Genomic DNA, 22,012 nt, shown 5'->3' with positions numbered 1-22,012 from the left:
ATACATGAATGCCTTCATCAACAGGTGTTTGCCCAACTGTCTTGCCATTAAATTTTGCATGACAGAAAAAAGTATTCCAGTAAGCTTGGTTATTTTTTCACATGGATGCCTGTCCATGAAGGAGAACATGATTCCCATTAGTATAGTGCAAAGCACAAGAAATTATCACTTCTGTATATGTTCTGTTCAACATCCCACATAAGAGGGAGAATTGTAACTGTGTGGCCTTTTATATATACGTGTATATATATATATACACACATGCGCACACACACACACACCAGAATTGCCAGCATATAAGATGCACTTTTTTCTTTGAAAAAAGGTCTGAAAAACAGGATGTGTCTTATATGCCAATACACAGTTTTTTATTACTTTCATTTCTGGAAATTTTCTCTGTTCCGAGTTATGTGATTTCTATCTTGCTTCTTTGCAGTGTGCAAGAGCATTCTAGTTACATAGGGTTCAGTGGATGCGCATGTGCAGTCATCGATGATCACAGCTGTCATCCTGTTCATTTAAACTTTCCAATTGTTGTCGTGGTTGTTGTGAACGGTGATAAATTTCTGCCGTTAAATTTTCTTTAAATTTCTTGGCAAATTATGGCTGAAAAACATCGGCATTGCTACAATATTGCATACAAGCCACGTGTGATTGCATATGCTAAAGAACATGGAAAGAGGGCTGCAGAGAGGCATTTCGGGCCACCCTTAACGGAGAAAATGATAAGAACTTGGATAAATTTTTTTTCCTAAAAAATGTGTACAAAAACGGGGGTGCATCTTATATGCTGGCAAATACGGTATATATAAATTAACAGCATATTTTTCACCCTTCACCCTGCAGTGGAAAGTGAAGAGGCCTTCACCCTCCACTGCAGGGTGAAGGCCTCTCCCTTTGCAGGAGGTTTTGGGTCTACTATTCCCATGGTGACCCAGTCCATATTGGGAGAGGGCAATCACAAACATCCATACCTACGTGGGATTCGAACCCGCAGCCTCTTGGCTGGAGAGCAAATACGCTAACCACTCGGCCAACTATATACATACATATATATATGAGGAGAAGGGAGTTTCATCTGTTTGCAGTTGCACAGTAAAGGGATGCTGGGCAGCTACTGCTCTTGTATTAACAGGTGCAACAGAAAGTGGAGGAATGATGGTTGCCAATTCACTGGAGCATTAACAATGGAAGTACCTGTAGAACAGACACAGTTCTGAAACATTGCATCTGTGAGATAGAAGTTAAAGTGAAGTAAGTAAGTAAGTGAACTAAAGCAAGGGGGGGGGGGTCATCAATGAGCTTAATTGCTTGCCTCTGGACAGCATCAAGGATTTTAAGGAAAGTTTTAGGTGCACCATTCCAAACATGTGAGAAATATTCCAAGTATGTGTGGATTTGGGATTTTATACAGTTAAGAGGGTGGCTAGGTGTAAAATAGCCTCTTGAACAAAAGAAAGTGCCTAATTTTTTGGATGTAAGGAGGCTATTGACATAGCCTCCTTGCATCCTGAAATAAACACATCACTGACATGATGTGTTTATGTCAGGAGACAATGGAGGTAAACTTAGTCCAAGCAGAAAGATCTGATCTTGTCTGGTGATTTGTGTATTACTGAGGGTAAGGGTAGGTGAGCTTTCTTTTGTGAAAGAAAAGGCAAGATTGTATTTTGGTGGCATTGAACATGACAAGGCTGTCTTCGCTCCACTGAAGAATAGTTGAAGATCAATGTTTAAGACACTGGCTATAGATGATCTTGTAGCCTGTGATGTCACAGTACTGCATGGTTTGTCAAATAAGTAGGATCGGTGGAGAACACTAGTACAAAAGTATGGATAGGATTAGTAGTGATTGTGAGTAGGTCATTTATGAGCAGGAGAAAGAGTGTAGGTGATAGGACAGAGCCTAGAGGAACTCAAGCATTAATAGTGAAGTTTAAAGAGAGAGCAATCTACCATGACTCACAGAGAACAACCAGTGAGAAAGTTGGCAGGGAGACCAAACAATGGCAACTTGTTTAGCAGGTCTCTCATACAGTCAAAAGCTTTGAAAACGTCAACACTGAGAGCACACGTTTCTCCAAACATTTCCATGGCACGTGTCCAGTGGTGGGTGATGTAAGCTATGAGGTCAGCTGTTGATCTTGAATGGAAGAATCCATAGTGGTGGTCACTGATTAATTGCCGGGGCTTTAAGTAGTTGAGAAGTTGGCTATTGATGACTTTCTCTATCATTTTTGAGAGAAATGAGGAGGTGGTGGAAATTGACCGGAAGTTTGACAGTAGACTTCTATCACCCGTTTTTAGAATAGGATCGATATGAGACTGCTTTAGTGCATTGGGATAAGTTCCAAATATGTATATAGATTGCAGAGACGATATAGGATGGGTGTTAACTCTGGAGCATAATGTTTGAGAATTGGAGAGGTGCCATCAGGACCAGAAGACTTTTTTTCATGTTTGGAAACAGACAGTAGTCCGAGGGAGCCAAATCTGGAGCGTAGGGAATGCGAAAGGACTTCGTAGCATAGATCAAACAATTTTGCAGTCACAATTGCAGAAGAGTGAGCGGGTGAGTTGTTGTAGTGAAAAAGAACCTTCTTTTTCACCAAGTGTGGTCGTTTTTCCTTTATTTCATTATTTAAAAACAGAGTGGGACATCATTGTTTTGAAAAATGCTTTTCAATTTTCTGAAAGCAACCCAGCAAGTTGAACTCTCCTATTTATTTCCTTTTGGAGTCTACAGTTTAGATCAATGAGATGACTTTGATAAAGAGCCAAGAGGCTATTTTTTTCCAGCGGTGTAAATTAAGTTAAGGGGATAATAAATCCCTCATTATTTTAAAGCCGGAGATAGGAAACTCGGAAATCGAAATCTAAGAGTTTCATGCTGAAGAACTATCGGCGAGTCCAAGCGTAAGTCAACACCTGGGTAGTACAACACTACCCAGGTGTTGACTTACGCCAGGTGTGTGATCCAGCAAAGACGCATAATACACTCCGGTAATTGTTTTGCCCTTTTCCAAGAAGTCTATGAAGATTATGCTACGAGCATCCCAGAAGATGGTGGCCATAACCTTTCCTGCTGAAGGAAGTTTTTGCTTTGTATGGTGCAGATTGCCTGCTTGCAACCCATTCTTTTGATTGTTCCTTGATCTCAAGCTGGTAGCAATGAATCCATGTTTCATCCAGTGTTACGAAACGACAAAAATTCCTCTGGATTCCATTGAAATAGCTTCAAGCTGTCCTTGCAACAGTTTACATGTTGACACTTTTGATCCAGTGTGAGCAACGCGGCACCCATCTTGCGGATAGTTTTCTCATATGTAAATGTTCATGTAAAATATTATGTATGTGGTCATTTGAGATGCCCACAGCCTTAGTAATTTCACTCTGATATCATCCATCACATTTTTTTATGGATTTTTTTCAATAATTTCTGGAGTAGCAACCTCAACATGGTATCCAGAACATTCAGCGTCACTTGTGCTAATATGGCCACTTCGAAAGTTACTAAATCACTTATAAACCGTTCTAATCGAAGGTGCAGACTCACCATAATGTTTATCAAGCTTAGCTTTGGTTTCCTGAGCCGTTTTGCTTTTCAAAAAGTAATGTTTAATCACTACACAAAATTCTTTCTCATCCATTTTTCACAAATCATGGTACTTGATCGATTCAAATGAATGCCAAACACAGAGTAATAGATTTATCTGAATGAAACTTAGTGTGTGATCCTCCAACAGTTTGCCAGCAACTAAAAATAACCTCGATATGTACTGGTGATGCTATCTCTTAGAATTTGCAGGACTTATCGAACAGCCCTTGTACATAACTGAGATATTTCTTTTTTCTTATTTCAAAGCATCTGCTTGTCTAACTTGCATAAGGCAGGCCACAAGAATAAAGAATTCTATAACCTAGATGTTTGCAGCAGGGGGGGGGCTGAAGTCTTTTCGAGATCTAAGGGAACTAAGCACAGCTTGAATAGACTTGTAAGGGATTCTGATATTATGATTCTTGAATAGAGCAGTGATGTTGATAGGGAGATTTCAAATGTAAGGATGGATAGAAACTGAGACTCTGTACTAGATGTTAAGATTTTGGTGGAGGGCTTCTTCTTCTCCTCCTCCTCCTCTCAACCTTATGTTGGTGGGATATGCTACTTTACAAGGGAATAATGATTATTACTATTACTTGACACCTCCACGGAGTCCAAAGACTCACCGAGGGAGGGCACATGCTCTACAACTCTCTGTCTCCATCACTCAATCCACCAACTACAACGAACTACATCTACCATCATCTACTGCCCACCAACATTAGTATTTTTCACAGACAATCACAAACATCCATGCCCACAGCAGGATTCGAACTCACAGCCTTTTGGCTGGAGAGCGGATATGCTAACCACTCAGCCCTGCCAAGTGGTTAGCGTATCCGGGCCGGCACCTGGAACAAGGTGGTAGAGTTTTAGAAAACAGTATCTTCTGGATGGTGTTCCTAGAATATTTTTTAAAGATGAACTGGTAGAGAAGAGGCTACAGTTTCTCTTTTAGCTTGTCTTCATCTTTTAAAATAGTAATTCTTGTAGAAAGACTTATACGCTGGTAACATGATAACTAAATACTTAAGGAATTGACATCGTACACTAGAAATATAAATTAAATCAACTTTAATATATACTTTCCAATATTGTTAGAGACCATATAGAAAACTGGCATCCCTTATCCGCTCCACTAAAGACCAACCACTTCCCCTAGACCTACCTGGCATATACCAGGTCCCTTGCAGCTGTAAATTGTCCTACTATGGCCAAACAGGCAGGACAGCAAATATCAGAATCTCAGAACACAAGGACTACATCCGATTTCACCAGTACAGCCACTCTGGGCTTGTAAACCATGCTCTGGATACTCGCCACAGTAATACACCACAGCAAATTCAAATATGAAAGACTATTCATGGAATCAGCCTCAGCCCTTAGGAACATGCCAAACCTTAACAAATTTCGATACATGAGACTGCCCCAAATTTGGGAAACATATATCAGAGGAACTTCAGCCCAAAGACCAAGAATACCTAATATAGCCCGGCAGGGGGGCACCATCAGGACTTTAGGAAACCGATAGCTTCATCGCTTTGTTTCTCGTTTGCTGTTATGTAATACTTGCGTGCACATGTCTTTATCTTAAGTTCCCATGAAGATGGCAACTTTAGGTGATGCCGAAATATCGGAAAGCATATATTAAAGTTGATTTAATTTATATTTCTAGTGTACGCTGTCAATTCCTTAAGTATTTAGTTTTAAAATAGTGATTGCTTATTCTTTTTTTAGAGTTTGAATTATGTCTGATTTTTGAGAGGGATCATGAAGAGATGAAACATGAACCATTCAGTTATGGGTAGGCTTATAGAAGATGTCCAAAAACATTCATATATTTTATTTCATTAGGATAGCCCATCAGAAAACATCATATACAAGAGCAATTGAAAGTTAGATGGTGTTCTAAGGTTTCACACAGTCATGCTATTTTTTTCACTTCTAATAACGCTTTCATATCCTCTCTCATTCCATACTTGCCACCCTTCATATCATTTGTACACACCAAAACAATTACCTCTTTCACTTCATTGCATTCTAACAGCTTCAATGACATCCCTCATCTGTGCACAAGGAAAATTATTCTCATTGACACCTTTTACCATGGAATCACCCAACAACATTCTCTCCTTATTCTCCTTCTCACACTTTGTCATACTTTCCTTTTTTTTTATCTCTTTGCTACCATTCACACATTTCCTGAAGCAGTAAAGCTAAGGTGAAATATTCTGAAAGTCTTGTAAGAGATTCTGCACAAGCCCACTATCTCTCTCTCTCTCTCATTACAACCATCTTGTCATTCTTCAGATCTTCTATGCAATCATTCTTATTTTGGTCACTTTTGTCCGATCTCTCTTATTCTTATCCATACATTCTCCATTCTCATATGTTTGTGTTTATTGTCTGTCACATGTACCATTTCATTCTCTCTCACACTTTTGACACAATCTGCACTTCTGGGACCCGTTTTCAAAACATTTCCTATACAAAACTTTCAAATAACAAACTATTCACCCTTGGTAAAATCAGCTGGATGATGCATTCTACAAAGGTATCTGAGGGAGAAGTCAGCCTCCACTTCTGCCATGTTAGTCTGATTATACTGAATTTGCTAGGGAACATGTTAGTCCACTGAAAAAAAATTCATATATTGCTGAAGCAATAAGAAACAGCTATATTCCAAATCTGAATCCAAAGTTGTGACATCAGCTGAATAATATGAGCTATAGATGTTCAAGGAGGAAAAGAAGAAAAACACTTCTTTAGAAGGCAGAGTAGGAGAAAAAGAAAACAGTTTTTTAGAAGAGGAAGAGGATTTCAAAACATTTCAAAAACTTTTTGAAATGTTTAGAAATGGATTTAAAACATTAAATCCATTTTGTATTTTAAAAAAATGGATTTAATGTTTTAATGTCATGTAGAATACAAGAGGCAGAACTTAGAACTCATGTTACATCAGGTTGAATTTTGGTCCTAATGATATTGTAATAAGACATATAGTATTTTTTTTTTAATTTGAATTGCATCTCCCACACACAAAGATCATTAACTTAGAACATCAGTATTAGCACTTGGTAGAATAAGGGTTAAATAATCTAGAAAACCTGCTTCAGGGATCCAACATACAATATTTTTCAAGCCACTTCAGTTCTATAATAAACAGGGTAGTGATATTGCAAAAGGCTAAAATTCACCTACCACCTAAGGACATTCACAAACGTCCATATGTGAAATGGCATTCAAACCCATAGGCTATTGTGTTGGTTGCAGAGTAGATACCCTATTCACTCGGTCAACCAGACATATGAGGGTGGTCTGAAAAGTTCTCGGCCTCAACCACAGATGACAACACTATCGGCAAGATTTTTTTTTCTAAGTTGGTACATCTGTCATAAGCATCCAAGTGAAATTGCAAGTCATTCTATCAAGTAGTTTGTTTTATACAGCTGTCCGAAGCAAAAATGTTGTCTGTATCCCTTTTGAAATGGATAAAATTGAGTATTGTGCGGTCATAAAATTCTTTGTAAAAGAAGGTTTAACACCAAAAGAAAGCCAATCGAAGTTCATACAGGTTTATGGGCACTCTTCTCCTTCATTTTTGACAATTAAAAAATCGGCAGCTGAGTTTCAATGTGGCCGTATCAGCCTTGAAGATGATCCATATGAAGGAAGTCCAAAAAGTGTAACAACATCAGAAATCACTGATCAATACACGACATGGTATTGGATGACCGGCGAGTCAAAAAGCTTTGTGAAAGATGGATGCCGTGCTTGCTCACAGCAGATCAAACACACACTCGCATGAAAATCTCTGAACAGTGCTTGAAGTAACAAGAATAAAACTGTTTTTGTGCATCAATTTATTACTATGGATGAGACTTGAATTCACCATTACACACCAGAATCCAAACAGCAGTCAAAACAGTGAACAGAAGCCAAAGAAGACCAAATCGGTTCTATCAGCAGGAAAGGTCATGGCATCGGTGTTTTGGGATGCTAAAGGCATTTTGTTTATTCTTGAAAAGGGTAAAACAATAACTGGGGAATATTATTCTGATATTTTAACTAGAATAAATAAAAAAATTTGTGAGAAAAGAACCGGTTTGCAGAAAAAAAAAATCCTCTTCAGGACAATGCACCTGCCCACTTTTGGCAATGGGAAAATTAAGGGATCTGCACAATGAATTGTTGGAACAGTCACCCTATTCCCCAGATTTGGCTCCCTCTGACTTCTATCTCTTCCCAAAACTAAAACTCTTCTCGCTGGTCAGAGTTTTTCTTCGAATCAAAAGGTGATTACAGCTGTAAAGGAATATTTTGCAGATATTACTGAGAACCACTACAGGGACAGGATAAATAAATGGTGCTGGAGATTCGCTGGAATAAACGTATTAGTCTTAAGGGCAATTATGTTGATAAATAAAAATAATTTTGAAATTTTAATTTGGTTTTTCATTGTTAGGCCGAGAACCTTTCAGACCACAATAATAAATTTAGTTTAATCCTTTATCCAAGCAAACAAAGTTTGTGCCTGAAAATATCTTCAGGACTGAGGTAAGGTAGTGCAACATCAGGCAACTCCGAGCAAAGGTGGACCAAGCTCTCATCACTCCTTGTCTCATATCTCCCATAATGCAAAGCACATCTCCTTGTGGTGATGTATACTGCTATGCATTAAGGGAAGGGCCACTACCCAAACTGGTTTCAACCTTTATTCAGGTCTCGTCAGTAGGAGGCAGACCCAAACGTGGAGACACTAAGGCAGAAGCAATAGGAGAGGTCATATTTACTTATAGGAGTTGCCAACAGGTGTACCAGCTTATTATTGAATTACTCTGGATTTAGAGAAAGATGTTGGAAGTTTATTTTGCACTTGGTTAGACTATAATAAATTTAGTTTAATCCTTTATCCAAGTATAAGCAAACGAAGTTTGCAAACAAAGATACTGAGACAAGGAGTGATGAGAGCTGGTCCACCTTTGCTCGGAGTTGCCTGGTGTTGCACTACCTTACCTCAGTCCTGAAGATATTTTCAAGCGCAAACAAAGTTTGCCCTTGAACATATCCACTACCAAAGCACTCCTGCATTGGTAGTGGAGCTCACAGAGCAGGAGCCATCCACCATGACATGCAGTGAACAATTAAAAAGTCAGCTAGCTACCCAATTGCAAAGGGTGGCAAGTAGACCAAAGGATAGCAATTTAATGAGCAGGCTTTGAAGGCAGACATGATCAAAAGGTGTTGGAAGTTTTTTTACACTTGGTTAGACTATAAATTATATATTTAGTTTAATCTTTTATCCAAGTGTAAGCAAACAAAGTTTTGCACCTGAATTATCTTCAGGACTAGGGCAACTCTTGCAAAGGTGGACTAAGTTCTCATCTCTTTCATTAGTATCCCATAATGCAAAACACATCTCCTTGCGGACATGTATAATGCTATGCATTATGGGAAGGGTCACTATCCAATACATAGCATTATACATGTCTGCAAGGAGATGTGCTTTGCATTATGGGATACTAAGGAAAGTGATGAGAACTTAGTCCACCTTTGCCACGAGTTCCCCAATCCTGAAGATACTTCAGGCGCAAACTTTGTTTGCTTACACTTGGATAAAGGATTAAACTAAATATATAATTTATGATCAAAAGGTGTAGAAATGTTAAGAGCAACAGCACGTTTCCCTAAATCATTCCATGGTATGTATGCAGTGATGTGTCATATAGTTTTGCTTAGTAATTTCTTGTATTTTTACCCATATGCTACATAGAACAGATATCCTATTTCTGTATGTGAGTTCTTACCAAGTTTTATAAAATCTTCACCACCACTCTAGAGATAGTGATAGGTCAGTAGTTAGACACACCAGTTTTTATACTCCTTGTACAATCAGTCATACATTCTTTCCATTCCTAGGGAATCTATCTTGAGCTGAGACTCAAGTTATACAAACATGTCATGGGCCTAGCCACTTTGGCTAAATGTTCCTTAAGCACACATGCTGATATCGCATCAGTCCATATTGTAGAATTCTTATCTAGGTTAAGCAACAGTTCTAGAATCTCCTCATGCACCTCTATCTCTTCATCTGATGTAGTGATAGCATTGTGTGACATGTCGCACATGCCAGGTTAACAGGTCTTAATGAAGTGATGACGTGAGCAATCATTATTTGAACAATTGCATCTATATTCAGCAAAGTTATTTACCACATTTACGCTTTCTTTTACTTGCAGCATAACAATAAAATTCTTTTGGGTTAGCTTTAGCTTGTACAGACAATTTCTTTGCTTACTTTGACATCTTTCCATAAAATACTTGTAAATTTTCTGTATGCAGTTTACATATTTCATAACTCCTCTCATCCTTATTCTCATGATGTTCCTTCCACATTGCCTTACACTTATGATCTCTTACATTCGGATACTCTATCTTTGTAGGCTTCCCGTGCACTACTGATATCCCTTCCATTCATCATGCCAGCAAAGGTTAGTCGATTGGTAGAGCCTCTGCTACTAATGGCTCAGTTAAGTACGTTTGAGTGTGGTTAGTACTTGGAAGGGGACCAATCGTTCGATGCTGTTGGCACACTCTCCCTCGATGAGTCTTTGGACTCCCTGGAGGTGTCAAATAATAATAATAATAATTCAGTAACTGACACCATCAGTGTCAGTTTAATTTCTTTCCAGCTTTGTAGTTCAGCATGTAACCTATTTTAGCTGGAACATTCATAAACTTAGCTACTATCCATGTCATTACAGCCAGCACATGATCACTACCACGAACTATTGGCAAAACAGTTACACCCTTATCTGAAGCCCCTTCTGATGATGTGATCAAATCTTTGACCTTGAATTTCTTCTTTCACATGCTGGTTACGAAAGTTGTCTCGTCACTGTTCAATAAATTCTTTTTCATTTTTATCATATTTCTGCCTACATAATCAATATTCAGATAACTTAAGTCACCCATAATGATTACTTATTTAGTAGCCACCAGGATAATTTAGTGACACATTTCATTTTCAGCAACTTAGCTGCCAAATCTGCAGCAACATCCAAATCATCCATTTCATCCTATTAAGTTTATAAAAAGTGGTTTAATTCACAAGACACTAATAAGAAAATAAATAATATATTTGTGTACTTAGTTGCTGACAGTTTGCTTCCTCTTTTACTCCAATTGCATTTGTCCTTGAAGAATCCTCTACCTCTCTTGTATGTGAATGATATAAAATTTTTAAAAATATATAAAAAAGAATATTCCTCAACATAAAGATTCTGATAATTCTGATAATGATAGCTGATGAACTGCAGCCAAGGAGAATAGAAGTTGTATCGCAGGATAGTGAAAAGAGCTCATTTGAGGCTATTTGGTGTGAGATTGAGACTAGCAGAACAAAATATACAGTTGGGTGCTGCTATAGACCAGGTGATGGAATAGCTGGTGGAGATAGTATGCATAAACAAATTAATGAAATGAGTGGAAGGAGGGTAATTTTTATGGGGGATTTCAACTATGGTAACATTAACTGGAAGGAGAAGAGAACACATGTGAGGAAGGAACTGGATTTTATTCAGTTACTAAGGGATAACTATCTGAGACAGCATGTAATATAAAATACTAGAGGTTTGAGAGTGCTTGACCTGGTAATAGCATCTGAGAATTTGACTGTAATGAATATGACCATGTTGCCACCTATTGGTGAGAGTGATCACCTGGGAGGTGGCTAAAGGTGTGGAATTTTCGATTAAGACAGGGTAAATGTGGAATTACCGTGCTCTGGCAAGTATGACAAGCTTAGGAGATTGCTTGGTTCAGTGCCATGGCATGTAAAACTGCAAGGGCTGGATGTCGATAGAGCATGGGAAGTGGTCAAGGAGCATTTGCAGGAGGTTATGGTGATTGTATACCTATGGTCCGAACAGTAAAACAAGTAGGGGTTAAATGGATGAATAACACCATTAAGTTTGAGCTGCAAAAAAAGAAACAACTGCAGAGGGAATTTAAAGAGAAAGGTGACCTGCAGGCACACGAACGGTATAAAGCACAGGCCAGAAGGGTAACGGGTGTGGTAAGAAAAGCAAAAGCGGATTATGAAAGGAAACTAGCTATGCAAACTAAAGAGAATCCCAAATAGTTCTTTCAATATGCTGCAAGTAAAAGAAAAACTGTACACGGCAGAATGATTTTAAGGAATGCCGATGGCAAGGAGGTCACTGAATCAGTTGATATAGTGGAATTATATCAACTAGTGAGTGAGCACTTTGCAAGAGTATATCATTCAGGTGGTGATATTGAAAGAATAAAGGAACCATTAGTTTATACGGGAATTGTAGTGAATGAAGTGGAGGTGAATAATCTATTACAGAACCTTAATGTGAATACATCTGTGCGATTGGATGGTATACCGGCACGGGTCTTACGTGAAGTGGCTAAAGAATTATCAGTGTCCTTGACCATGTTGTTTAATCTGAGTCTCAGGTCTGGTTTAGTCCTGAAGGTGTGGAAAGAGGGAAAAATAGTTCCACTGCATAAAGGAGGTTCAAAGACTACTGTTGCAAATTACCGACCGATCAGCATATCAGGAGTTGTTGTCAAGGTCTTGGAGAAAGTAGTCAAGGGAAAAATACAGGAATGGATTGATGAAAATGAGATAGTGTATGGGGGACAGCATGGCTTTGTGATCATGCCTGAGTAACTTGCTCAAGTTTTATAACACAGTGATGTCTGAACTGGATAAGGGTAATGGGTTTATGGTGATACCGCTAGACCTGGCTAAGGCCTTTGACAGGATACCACATGGAATTTTAATCCGTAAACTGCAACATATGGGAATGGATAAAGGGTTGGTGAGATGGATGGGTGGGTGGTTGATGGAGAGATATCAGGGAGTAGTTTATTCAGGAGTAGAGTCCAAAAAGATGGCCTGTAACTAGTGGTGTGCTGCAGGGTTCTGCTCTTGGACCAATGCTGTTTAATTTGTTCATTAACGATATAGGGAAGGATCTAAGAGGAACGGTTCATTTGTTTGCTGATGAAGCAAAGTTGGGTAGGGCAATAGTGAATGCAGATGATGTCAAAATCTTGCAGGATGATTTGGATAGATTGGAGGTCTGGGCTAAGGAGAATGGATGTCAATTTAATGTGACAAAATGTAAGATTATGCATTTTGGGGTGAAAAGATTAGCAGCAGTATACCACATTGGTGGAACTGTACTCTAGGAGATTGATGAGGCCAGGGACTTGGGAGTGTTGATGGATAGGGAGATGAAGTTTAGGGGGCACACTGCAACAGTGGCTAAATCAGCTCATCAAATCACTTGGTTGCTGAAGAATACTTTGACGAGCCGAGATAAGCAAGTTATTGTTCCTCTGTACAGAGCCTTGATAAGACCTTATCTTGACTACTATGCCCAGATTTGGTCACCTAGGTTTCTTCTTGATGGGGAGGAGGATGAAAGGATCTAGAGGTGAGTGGCCAAGATGATAGCAGGTCTATAGAATGAACCTTATGAGAACAGGTTGAAGATTTGTGGGTTGCAGAAATTGGTTGATAGGTGGAAAAGAGGAGATATGATTGAGACATTCAAATTGCTGAAGGGTTTCTAAAGGATTAATTCAGAGGATATTTTTGAGATCAGGACTGGTGGTGGAAGGACTAGGGGACATCTATGGAAGCTGGGCAAGAGTGTGGTTAGTAAGGGTGTTAGAGCTGGGTTCTTTACTTTTAGAGTGGTAAATGAGTGGAATAAGCTGCCAGAGTCTGTTGTGGGTGCTATGACAGTGAATGAGTTCAAGGCAAGGTATGATAAATACTGTGAGAATGTCAAATAGTTGTGTGGACATGATATTTAGGACTTCCCTCGATGAGTCTAAGGACTCCTTGGAGTCGCCCGTAGTAGTAGTAGTAGTAATAATAATAATAATAACCTTAGCACACTGTTCTCATCTTCATAGTACAAACAATTTGTCAAGCTTTCAAAACAGCACAATTAGTGAATGGTGGAAACAGTTTAAAGTTCTTATAGACAACACAAAGGACTATAGTTCTAATTGGAGAAATCTATTGCTGGATAAGGAGAGAGAGATTGACAAATATTAATTCGATCTTAAAATGACTGTCTTCCAGATTTTTGGTAATTGTTGAGGTTTTGATGTAGTAAAACTGCTGCTGCTGGGAAGGGCCACTACCAGTTTAGACTTTTATTTAGATGTCATCAGCAGGCACTAGATCCAGAACAGATACCAAGGTTGAAGTAATGCAGATAGAATATATTTTCCATGTGCAAACTTTGTTTGCTTACACTTGGATAAAGGATTAAACAAGAATATAATTTCTTGGCATCTTTAATTTAATTTATAACCAAGTGAAAAAACCTTTTAACAACTAACTATAACCCAAGTATTTTAATAATAGGTGTTACACATTTTCACTACTTGTACATGGGAAATATATGACTTCTGCATTACTTAAACCTCAGTATCTCTTCTAGGTCTGGCTCTGCTTGCTGATATGTTTTTGTCTGCCACTGAGTAGAGCCTCTGATGCTATTTTGATGAGTTTAAGAGTGATCCTTTTGTGTCACTCAGTGAGACGTAAAGTTTTTGGAGAGAGAACCCCCCCGCCTCAAAAAAAAAAAAAAACTGTTACAGTGCTGGACCTTAACAGTACTTGAATAAAGGTCAAAACCAGTCTGGGAATGGCCCTTCCCATAATATAGCATTATACACCTTTATGTAGATGTAGGATATGTGCACTGCTTTGCATTATGGGATACTAAGGCAATTAATGCGAAGTCATTAACTTATATATATATATACAAGTGGCCTAGTTGTGAAGATACTTCATGTGCAAACTTTGTTCACTTGCACCTGATAAAGGATTAAACAAGAATATAATTTCTTGGCATTTTTAATGTGAATTAAACTGTTATTTGCACAATATTAAAAAACTCAACATGAACTGCCAACACATAAGCTTCTCCACTTGTTTCATCCTGTAATCTCCACTTTACACAAGATAGCTTCAAACTTACTGCTCCACAGAACATTATTGCTTTTGTGAGTTTCTCCTAATTGGCCTCAAATCATCGTATATCATTAGTAGTACCTCCCTTCTTTACTATCTTTTCTGTCCTTCCTAAAAATAATGCTTGATCCCAGTTACTATATCTGACTCTGAGTATCAGGTTTCACTAATGCTAACTATCTTAGGCCATAATGTATTCTCCAAGGCAAACAAACTCGACCCCTTAGTTCCTGTGGCATTTGTGTATAGACGTAATATTACCTCTAAATTTTTCATGTATTTATATCCATAGTCTACTTTGCACAATTGAGCAACTTTTTCTTGTCAGCATACACTCAGAAAGTCCAAATCCAAAGAGCACAGGTCCATCCCTTTACCAGTTTCATAAACCATGCTTACTGATGTTTATATCGTTATCACATTTGCACATTCTCACTGTTCCTCATACGATGATCTAACTTTTCTGACTCTCCGAATTACCATACTTATTTGAATCTAACTCATCCTCGCTTGCACCCTTAATTTTACTTTACGAAAAAAGAAATTAAAAAGTTTCGCATATACCTCGCACACGAAAAATGTTTAAAACTTTAAGATAGTGAATATTATTATGAAAGTTTCAGATATTTTGGAATTTGGCTGAAGAGAATCAGCATTTCAACTCAACAACTGTCGGCTTGACTTTGTTGTTGAGTCGTGTGATCTTTTGCTAATACCGCACCAATCTTATGTGAGACCGGAAGTAGTGATAGTGAATAGCAGATTCTTGTTAAGTCATACCCATTTTCGGTTTTTCTTAAATCATGGTGATCTTATGATTCCTAAATGATAAAAGGACAAGCAGTAACGAAACTGTTTGTTTTAATTTAATTATAGACGCATAGTCGCTAAAGATTCAAATACGTCGCATGATGAAGGTGAGCGGTTAATCACCATAAATAACATTGATAATTAAAATTTAAATACATTCATTTTATAAATAATGTGAACAGTTATAAATTTTAATGAATACCGAGGGTTTAATTATAAACATCAATTTAGTTTTTTCCTGAAAAATCTTAAGTTTCCAAAAAGCCCTGCATATATCTCACACCATGATTTTTTAACTTTTATTTTTGGGAAAAAAGTGTGTTATATTCAAGTAAATATGGTAGGTCTCAACTTTCCCTAGTAAATAATTTTTCTGGCTCCCGATGCTAAATCCATTAAAGTGCACATCCAAAAAAATATCATACCCATTTCTTCTACATCACTAATGTGCAATCAAACCTGTTAGCATTTAGAACTATAAAATGGCTGCACTTGTCTAGTGTAATCTCTCTCTCTCTCTCTGAAAGCAGTGAATCATTGCTAGCTTCGAGATCGCTAGTGGTGATGGCTGAAATTGGAGATAGGCTAGCCACCAATCTTCAAAAAATTAGTTAGGGGTGAAGGAGCTCACCTGCTCCTCTCTTTGGGAATAAAAGGCACTATCAGATTTTTTTTCTTTGGTTGTACAGAGCTACTGAATTTATGTCTTTAGGTTTTCTTTAAGCTAACTGTTCTGCTACAATTTGGGTTCATAGATAGTGGTCTATAATTTCTTCATCTACAGTTGAAGATAAACTAATTAGGCTTTGCAGATACAGCAGTTAAGTGACTTTTGTTTATCTTGAGATATTTTTCTTCCCAATCAAGAAGTTTAAATATTTCTTCAAAACACGCTGTGAATAGGTTTAAAGAGACTTTGTCACTCTGTCCCACACCCCTCTCTCTGTATACCCACAGTGAAGATGTTTCCATTAAAATGAACTGTTACTGTTGCATTATTGTATGTTGATTTGATGATCCTTACATGACTTCTGCATTATGATTTTGCAAAAGTTGTTTCTCACAATCATACATTCAAGACAGGAGTTGGTATTATCTGGATCATCAATAATCTGTTATATAATCTGAATATGGTCCTATGAGATTAAGCCACTTTTGAAATCTGCTAGTGCTTTTGGCTACACAAGGTCTAGAGATGCATAAGCCTATGCACTGATTTTTTGATAGTTTTATAATGCTAGCATTTTTTCACGCTCTTGCTAAATCACTCTTCTCTCAGCCATAGGGTAAAATGTTTTGGACAAGATTTTGTAGATCACTCTTTGCTTGCTGATAGAAGTTCAGCTTTTGATTCCATTCTCTTCTGCAATAAAAATTGCAGAAGAAGATGGAATCACTTTCTCTTGTAATAAAAGTTATAGGAAATGTTTTTTATTCCCTTATTCCCATTTTGTATGCTTTGGATTCTTTACATAACTTCTTCTGGTAGGCTTACTGGCACTTCAGTTGTCTTTTCCAATTGTTTTGTCCTTATATAATACTGAGTAAATATCCTTCAATTCTTTTTGATATACAACACTTGTAGCAAACGTCTGAGCATAGTTTTAGTTGCAACTATTTATTTTTTGCCATTCATCAACTATTGTTTGGCTTTTACTATTATCTTCAGTCAATGAGAGTATGAATTTACAATTGCATTTCCATATTTCTTCTTTGATGCATTTTTTGATCATTTTGCAGAGCATATTATTAATTTCATTCAGTATACTTCCAGTTTTTGATTTCACTTTGTTTCCTGATAAATTTTGTCTTGTTTTGTGTTTTGATCAGCTATTTCAGTGAGCATTGTAAAACTGGGTAAGACTGTAATGACATTATTGTCTGAAATCAGCTGTAATCTATATTAAGATTCATAAATCTGCTGTTGAATTCTAATTTGAAGTGTTTAATTCAAGTTGATATTTTTTTTTTTTTAATTCATCATCATCAAATTCCTGCCATGTACCCTCAAGGGGTGTACAGGATATGATAGTACTACATGAAAAAAATTACATCATTACTAACTTCCTATCTACAATTTTCCTCCAAATCAGTCTGTTACTTGTCAAGACTCCAACATTATCAGATCTTATATTTCTATCGTCTAAGACACTTTGTACCGTATCAATCCACCTATATCTTGGTCTTCCTCTGGGTCATTTTGCTGCCAACCTTGCAGAGAACACTTGTTTTGCTAATCTTTCCTTTCCCATTCTATTTTAAGTGACCATACCACCTGAGATTAGCTCTGCTAACACATTCCAGGATGCTAGCAATGTCAAGTTCTTTCCTAATATCCTCATTTTTAATATGATATTGCAATTCACGGCATCTGTTCATGCCCCTAATCTTTCTAAGGACTCTCATATCTGCAGTCTCTAGTCTTTAGTCAAGAGTTTTACTTCTAACCCAGCTCTCAGATGCATAAGTTAAAACTGGTTTGAATGCTGTCTTGTATGCAGCTAATTCAGTGTTTTGACTAATTTCTCTCTTATTCCATATGAATTTATTCAATTAACTTCCCACCATACCAGCTTTGCTGATTCTGTTGTCTATTTCTATATTTAATTTACCATCTTCAGTAAAAATCGTGCCTAAGTAGCTGAAATGTTTTACTTGTTCCACAGGTTCTCCATTCACAACATAGTTGACATTTTCAATGATTCCGCCTATTTTCATTGTCTTTGTCATTTTATTGCACACCTTCATACCACATCTATTACAACAGCTATTCAATTTATTCAGAGAATCTTGCAGACTTGTAGCGTATTTATTTAGAAGTATAACATCAGCCTCATAAAGCAAAGAGCTGACATTAACATCTCCAATTTTGATATAATTTTTAATACCACTTTCCTTCATAATGTGATCCATATAGATAATGAATAACAGAGCAGATAATGTACATCCTTGTCTCACACCAGATTTAACATTAAACCATCTTCCTGTACTTCCTTCAATTCTAACTGCTGACTTACAAAGACTAAGTATTGCTTGATATAACGCCCCATTGACACCATATAACTGCAGCGTATTGAATAGCTTCTCTCTTGGCACCTTGTCATATGCCTTCTCCAAATCGACAAAACTTAAATACAGATCTCTGTTATATTCCCATGCTTTCTCAACTATTTGTGGAAAAGTGAAGATCTGATCCTGACAGCCTCTATTTGGCCTGAATCCAACTTGTTCTTCACCAAGCTTTTCTTCCACAATTCTTCTCAACCGTTTCTCAAGTATACTTGAATAGATTTTGCCAGGAACACTCAGCACTCAGTAGGTAAATACCTCTGTAATTCTCACATGCAGTTTTATTTCCCTTTTTATATATGGGTACTATGAGAGCTCTACTCCTATCTTCGGGAATTCGTCCCTCTGTCCAGGTTTTCTGAACTATGCAGTGCAGCCACTGTAAGACTCTTATACCACCATACTTCAGCATTTCTGGTCGAACATCATCTACTCCAGCTGCCATTTCAAGCTATTGATGGCTTTTTCTACTTCAAGTATGGATATGTATTCCTGACTGCATGCCTGGACAGTGTTTTTTACCACTGTGCTGTCATCACTGCTTGTTTCATTTAGCAGTTTTTCAAAGTAATTACTCCATACTTCAAGGATATCTTTTTCTCCTGTTTTCATGTCACCTTTATCATCTCTAACTCCTTTTACAACACTCTTTCCTCCATTCCTAAGCTTCTTCAACAACCTCCAGAATATTTTGCCACCTCCTTGATATTTATTTTCTATATTCTTGCCAAAGTCCTCCCATGACTTTTGTTTAGCTAGTTTTACACAGTGTTTAGCATTCTTGCATTTGTCTCTATATTCTCTAAGAGCACAAGCTGACTTATTTGACAGGAACTTTTGATATGCTTTCTTCTTTTCCCTCACTGCCTCTTTAACTTCCTGTGTCCACCAGGGAGTTCTGATTTTGTTTATCCTTGCACACAACCTCACCACATGCCTCTCTGGCAAAATCAATAAATGTTTTCTTCAGAGTTTGCCACTGAATCTCCAAGGTTTGATTCCTGTTCTCAAACTCTTTCATTTTTTCTTCAATAATATTTGTGTATTTTAGTCTACAGTTCACATCTGAGAGCTGCTCAACTTTTATTCGCTTTAAAACTTTCTTACATGTTATTCTTTTCAATATGAAATTCAATTTTATCCTGCTCAAGACTAAATAGTGATCGCTTCCAATTTCAAATACTCTGGTGTCCTGCACCAGGGAGAAAACATCACTATCAACAATAACATAGTCAATGAGACTTTTCTTATTCCTAGTCTCTTCTCTCCATGTGAATTTGTGCACATTTTTATGTTGGAACATGGTGTTAGTAATAACCAGTCCATGTCCTGAGCAGAAATCCAACAGATATTTGCCATTATTATTAGCTTTGCTCTTTTCTCCCAATTTACCCCAAATATTTTTGTATGTCTCACAATCATTTCCTACTCTGCTATTTAGATCCATAACAAGGACCAACTTTTCCTTTTTAATTGTGTCAGTTGCTTTTTCTAAAGCCTCAAAAAATTCCTCGACTTCTACCTTAGTAGAACCTTCTGTGGGACCATAGGCACAAATAAGTCTCATTGTCCAGTTCCCCATTCTCATATTTGCCCACATTACTCTACTTGCGACTGGGCGCCATTCAAGAAGATTAGCCTCGTATTTTGTGTTGAATACTATGGCTGCTCCTCCTTTTTCTTGATTGTCATTGCCTGAAATATAACAATTTGTATTTATTACTCAGAAAGATCTAACCAGTTTTTGTCTTTTTTGTTTCAGTCACCCCTATTATGTCAATCTGGTACTTATCTAATTCCTCAGCTAGCTCCATTTCTTTGCCATTCAGGCTTCTTACGTTGATAGTACCGATCTTGAACTCTGGTGATGTTGAGTTGGGGTTTGTTTTCAGATTTGTTCCAGTAGCTGACTTTTCGCTGTTCACCCTGGTTCCCTGGCGAAAACAACGGGGTCCTTGTCATGTTGTACCATCATTTTTTATTTTGGTTTAACCAATAAGAATACAATTTGGTCGGCTAAATCCCAAATTGCCAGCCCATCCTCGTTCATTCAGTATCCAAGTAGATACCCAACAGGGTTCACTACGAGAAGGTGAGGCATGGACATTAGGTCAGAAGCCCTGGTCGGTTCTCCGCATTCCTTTAAAGGCTATGTGGAGGTCTCCTCTCGGTTATATAGCTTTGACCCTTAAGCTCCCTTACCCTTTTTTTTAATTATTAATGTTATTTAATTATATATAATTATTAATGTTTTTAATTATATTAAGTTTATAGATATAAGTTTTGTTTTGGTCTTCAAATAATTTTTCTTCTTTTTTTTTTTTTTGAAAGTTTATTTGAATCTTACTGTGTGCCATATCATAGACACTTGCAATGCTGATAATAGAATAGGCAAGAAATACGTTTTTCTGTTACTAGGAACAAAGTCAATTTCACTAGTTCTCTTATTTGGACTTTTCCACGTCCAAATTCTATGTAGTTTTTCCTAAAAAAACTACATAAAAACTACAACAAAAAAAATCATTATACATTTTTTTTTTTTTCAGTGAATTCTGTTAGTCTTGCTGTTCTATCATCTCTTGTGCCATATCTAAAATTTCCCATAAGCTTTCACTTTCATCTGATTCTTGTGTATCAAGTTTGGCATTAAAGTTCCCAATAATGATTTTGAAATGGTAATTTCTTTTATTTGTAGAGTTGTGATACATTATTATTGAAGCATTCAATTTCTTTATCAGTTATGACTTGCTGTTGGTGCACACACATGGATGATCTTGAGATCAGGATAACAACCCTTGCTATTTGATCAGATATATATCAAATTCCATAATACTATGCTTCAATTTTTTGTTGATCAAGAACCAAACTCTTCTGCTGTTCTTTTCTAATCTTTGTCTCTATAGTTAGTATGTTTCCATTCTTTAATTGAAGAATTTCTTTTCCATTATGTCTATCTTCACACTATCGAAGAATGTTCTATTTTAGTTCTTCTGTTGGTTCAGTTAACTGTATTACATTGCTGAGTGCCTTACAGTTTAATGTTCCAGGATCTAGTTTCCAGTGGCAGCATGGCATAGTTACACAGGGATTCTTAGCACCTTCTGCCATCATGTTCAACTGTCTGCTACAGTAGTAACAATCGCCTTTGGGAGAATGAGGGCCATTTTATTCTTGTCTGATTCATCTTGGAAGTTTGGGCCATAATTCATAACGCTGGCCTAATGAAGATTGGTGAATGGCAACAGTTTATATGGAGTTGCTAGTCCCACAACCACTAGTTCATGGCCCTTTATTTATTGTACTTAGAGCTGCCTTGATATCCAATGGATAGTAGTCTGGATTTTTTTCCTATCCATCACCTGGTTACATACTCAGCAGACAGGAGATACTCTCACTTCAATATTTGGTTTAATACCACTTTCTTTAATTAAGTGGTCTATATATATATATATATGGGGTGCTTAAGGGTCAAAGCTGTATAACTGAGAGGAGACCTC

At 37.3% G+C, this 22,012-nt stretch overlaps 1 protein-coding gene and 1 pseudogene across 3 annotated transcripts in view; both read right to left on the bottom strand.

The window, feature by feature from the left end:
• Neurl4 (neuralized E3 ubiquitin protein ligase 4) overlaps positions 1 to 22,012 on the bottom strand; it is a 646,806-nt gene that overhangs the window by 273,386 nt on the left and 351,408 nt on the right. The window lies entirely within an intron of this gene.
• Positions 10,582 to 22,012, bottom strand: part of LOC150104078 (small ribosomal subunit protein uS5 pseudogene) — a 39,329-nt pseudogene continuing 27,898 nt past the window's right edge.

The sequence above is a fragment of the Typopeltis vanoorti genome, chromosome 8 (genome assembly GCF_054136105.1).
Source record: "Typopeltis vanoorti isolate ZY-2024b chromosome 8, IOZ_Tvanoo_1.0, whole genome shotgun sequence".
Taxonomy (NCBI): domain Eukaryota; kingdom Metazoa; phylum Arthropoda; class Arachnida; order Uropygi; family Thelyphonidae; genus Typopeltis; species Typopeltis vanoorti.
This window is presented reverse-complemented; position numbering and strand designations above follow the sequence as displayed.